Genomic DNA, 5,029 nt, shown 5'->3' with positions numbered 1-5,029 from the left:
CAAACTTCTTCATTTTAAGAATGATGGAGACCACTGTGTTCTAGGGGAACTTCAATGCTGCAGGAATGTTTTGGTACCCTTTTCCAGATCTGTGCCTCGACACAATCCTGTCTCTGAGCTCTACGGACAATTACTTCGACCTCATAGCTTTGTCTTTACTGTGACATGCACTGTCAACTGTGGGACCTTATATAGACAGGTGTGTGCCTTAAAAAATCATGTCCAATCAATTGAATTTACCACAGGTGGACTACAACCTAAGTTGTAGAAACATCTCAAGGATGTTCAATGGAAACAGCATGCACCTGAGCTCAATTTTGAGTCTCACAGCAAAGGGTCTGAATACTTACAGTATGTAAATAAGGGATTTAAGGAACTGTTTTCGCTTTGTCAATATGGGGTATTTTGTGTAGATATCTGAGGATTTTTATTTATTTAATCAATTTTAGAATAAGGCTGTAACATAACAAAATGCGGAAAAGGTCAAGGAGTCTGAATACTTTTCGAAGACACGGTAGGCCAACAGTGTCAGATATTATACATGTTTCCCTCATTAAATTACACTCTGGGCCTGACTATCAGCAAGTTCCATTCACCATGACTGTGAATGGGTCGCGCTTCTTATCAACTGGAGAAAATGAAGTCATTGATTCTGATTGCTTTCTCTCTCTCTCTCTCCCTCTCTCGCTCTCTGTCTCTCGCTTGCTCTCTCTCTCTGTCTGTCTGTCTCTCTTTCTCCCTCTCTCTCTGTCCCTCTCTCTCTCTCTGACTCTCTCTCTGTCCCTCTCCCTCTATCTCTCTCTGACTCTCTCTGACTCTCTCGCTCTCTCACTGTCTGGTGGAGGTAATGCTTGAACGTTCCCTGGCACCTCCTCTCTTATTGGCATAGTAAATTATGAGGAAAGATACAGTGCTGTCTGGGAACACACTTAAACCATCCCAGATGAACTGATGAAGCAGGTAGTAAACAATCCACACTGACATCTTATTGATAGAATGTTGTATAGAGGAAATGCAAAGTCCATAACAGTGACGTTTCTATGCTGTAAAAGCCAAGCCAATTTCCGACCACTCGTTTCTTATTCCATGCAAGCTATAGGCCTACCTATTTCCCCCTCCCCAAACTCATATTCTATGGCAATTAATCTCATCCATTTAAATAGGCAGTATAGGCTATAATGATTGGTAGGTATTCCGTGCTGTATAGAAAAATATCACATTATATACAGAGCAATCGGAAAGTATTCAAACCCCTTGACTTTTTCCACATTTTGTTACTTTACAGCCTTATTCTAAAATGGATTAAATTCATATTTTTACCCATCAATCTACACACAATACCCCACAATGATAAAGTGAAAACAGGTTCTGAGAAATGTTTGCAAATGTATAATTTTTTAAAACAGAAATACCTTATTTACATAAGTATTCAGACCCTTTGTTATGAGACTCGAAATTGAGCTCAGGTGCATCCTGTTTCCATTGATCGTCCTTGAGATGTTTCTACAACTTAGGTTGTAGTCCACCTGTGGTAAATTCAATTGATTGGACATGATTTGGAAAGGCACACACCCGCCTGCCTATATAAGGTCCCACAGTTGACAGTGCATGTCAGGGCCGCTCAGGGAGGTGACCAAGAACCCGATGGTCACTCTGACAGAGCTCCAGAGTTCCTCTGTGGTGATGGGAGAAACTTCCAGAAGGACAACCAGGCATTTATGGTAGAGTGGCTAGACGGAAGCCACTCCTCAGTAAAAATCACATGAAAACCCGCTTGGAGTTTGCAAAAAGGCATGAGAAACAAGATTCTCTGGTCTGATGAAACCAAGATGGAACTCTTTGGCCTGATTGCCAAGTGTCACGTCTGGAGGAAACCTGGCACCATCCATAAGGTGAAGCATGGTGGTGGCAGCATCATGCTATGGGGATGTTTTTCAGTAGAAAGGACTGAGAGACTAGTCAGGATCAAGGCAAAGATGAACGGAGCAAAGTACAGAGAGATCCTTGATGAAAACCTGCTCCAGAGCGCTCAGGACCTCAGACTGGGCCGATGGTTCACCTTCCAACAGGACAACAACCCTAAGCACACAGCCAAGACAACGCAGGAGTGGCTTTGGGACAAGTCTCTGAATGTCCTTGAGTGGCCCAGCCAGAGCCCGGACTTAAACCCGATTGAACATCTCTGGAGAGACCTTAACATAGCTGTGCAGCAACGCTCCCCATCCAAGTTTTGAGTATAGGGTCTGAGTATTTACGTAAATGTGATATTTTACGTTTTATATTTGTAATACATTTGCAAAAAATGTCTATAAACCTATTTTTGCTTTGGCATTGTGGGGTATTATGTGTGGATTGATAAGGAAAAAAATACAGTTTTATAAATTTTAGAATAAGGCTGTAACGTAACAAAATGTGGATAAAGTCAAGGGGTCTGAATACTTTCCTAAGGCACTGTATATGTTGTACCCTGAGTACTCTTGCACAGACACAAATTCCCTTTCTCATAACAGGCCTGCTCTGGTGTAACTGAATGGAGTCCAGGCAGAACAAATGTAAATTCTCTTCCTTTAACATAGCTCTAACTTACTCCTACTGCACACCATAAACTCCTGGAGGGGAGCTATCTCTTTTCCTCACAGGTTTATTGGTCTCATATTGCTCATTGGTCTCAGAGTGCTTATTGGTCTCATAGTGCTTATTGGCCTTGTTGCTTATTGGTCTCATAGTGCTTATTGGCCTTGTTGCTTATTGGTCTCATAGTGCTTATTGAACTCATTGCTTATTGGCCTCATTGCTTATTGGCCTCGTTGCTTATTGGCCTCATGGTGCTTATTGGCCTCATTGCTTATTGGCCTCATTGCTTATTGGCCTCATTGCTTATTGGCCTCGTTGCTTATTGGCCTCGTTGCTTATTGGCCTCATTGCTTATTGGCCTCATTGCTTATTGGCCTCATTGCTTATTGGCCTCATAGTGCTTATTGGCCTCATTGCTTATTGGCCTCATAGTGCTTATTGGCCTCATAGTGCTTATTGGCCACACACTTATAATCCAGTCATTTAGCACTCGCATCACTCTGATCCAGAGCAACTTATAGGTGCATAAAGGTTCAATAGGGTAGACCTCACATTCTGTTAGCCATTCTTCTCCTAGGCCAGCTGTCTCTCCCCCTCAGTGTCCACTGATATGGAATGACACCAAAGCTGAGTGTGAAATATGAGCTGATGGTCTGGTCTCTCTTCCCTGGGGGCAAACACACACACAAACACACACATCAGATGTGATCAATCTTTATATCTCTCTCACACACACACCTTGCGAGACACCTCCGTTAACACGCAGACAGCACACCAGGTTCGGTGTCAATTCAGTAAGTACCCTGAAATTCCATTGATCTTCAATGCCTTTTAATGAGCATAATGTGGAATTGGAACCTGGTTTACATTCTGAATTGACTGGAATTGAAATGGATTTGACCCCAATCCATTAGCTCAAACATACACACATTTGAGCCAGCCATATCACCGTACACATCATTCACTCATATCCGGCGCCAGTCGAAGGCCTCCTGACACAGATCGATGGGGTGGTGCTGCAGGCTCTGGGTCTGATCTTTGGCTCATATCTAGAGAGTCAGTGGAGTAGAATACTGTATCAACTCTGTGACATTAATCCGCTTTTAAATCACAACCTTCAAGAACAAAATCTATTTTTTTATTAATTTATTTTATTTCACCTTTATTTAACCAGGAAGGCCAGTTGAGAGCAAGATCTCATTTACAACTGCGACTTGGTCAAGATAAAGCAAAGCAGTGCGACAAAAACAACAACACAGAGTTACACATAAACAAATGTACAGTCAATAACGCAAAAGAAAATAAAAATAGAAAAATGTACAGTGTGTGCAAATGTAGAAGAGTAAGGAAAATAATTACAATTTAGCATTAATACTGGACTGATGTGCAGATGATGATGTGCAAGTAGAGATACTGGGGTGCAAAAAAGCAAGAGGATAAGTAACAATAGGAGGATGAGGTAGTTGGGTGTGCTATTTACAGATTGGCTGAGTACAGGTACAGTAAGCTGCTCTGACAGCTGATGCTTAAAGGTAGAGAGGGAGATATAAGACTCCAGCTTCAGAGATTTTTGCAATTTGTTCCAGTCATTGGCAGCAGAGAACTGGGTGGAAAGGCAGCTAAAGTAAGTTTTGGCTTTGGGGATCACCAGTGCAATTACCTGCTGGAGCGCGTGCTACGGGTGGGTGTTGCTATGGTGACCAGTGAGCTGAGATATGGCGGGGCTTTACCTAGCAAAGACTTATAGATGACCTGGAGCTAGTGGGTTTGGCGACGGATATGTAGTGAGGGTCAGCCAACGAGAGCATACAGGTTGCAGTGGTGGTTAGTATATTGGGCTTTGGTGAATGGCACTGTGAAAGACTACATCCAGTTTGCTGAGTAGAGTGTTGGGGGCTAATTTGTAAATGACATCGCCGAAGTCAAGGATCGGCAGAATAGTCAGTTTTACGAGGGTAAGTTTGGCGGCATGAGTGAAGGATGCTTTGTTATGAAATAGGAAGCCGATTGTAGATTTCATTTTGGATTGGAGAGATATGGGATGCGGCTGCATGCATGCCATGGCCCTCCTCTCTCACACCCGAGTGACACTGAGATTGTGTTCATTGAGAAATAGCTGGATAGAAAGGCTCCTAGTAACATGTTGTGAGGTATTCTATTTGGCACAATAGAATCCCAACCTGCATCTCATAATTGCCTGCAAGTCCTGTTGATGAATATTGAAGATTGACACGCAGATATCTTTTAATGAAAACAAGGCCTCCTTACTCATTTAGACCACTAGAAAGCAAGAGCATATAATCAATACTACGATTACAGAGCCCTCTGTAGCACCCAGGAACATGTATTGTAGATCTCCAGGTGGAGTACAGAGCCCTCTGTAGCACCCAGGAACATGTATTGTAGATCTCCAGGTGGAATACAGAACCTTCTGCAGCACCCAGGAACATGTATT

This window comes from Oncorhynchus clarkii, unplaced genomic scaffold, assembly GCF_045791955.1.
Source record: "Oncorhynchus clarkii lewisi isolate Uvic-CL-2024 unplaced genomic scaffold, UVic_Ocla_1.0 unplaced_contig_178_pilon_pilon, whole genome shotgun sequence".
In the NCBI taxonomy this organism is placed as follows: domain Eukaryota; kingdom Metazoa; phylum Chordata; class Actinopteri; order Salmoniformes; family Salmonidae; genus Oncorhynchus; species Oncorhynchus clarkii.
This window is presented reverse-complemented; position numbering follows the sequence as displayed.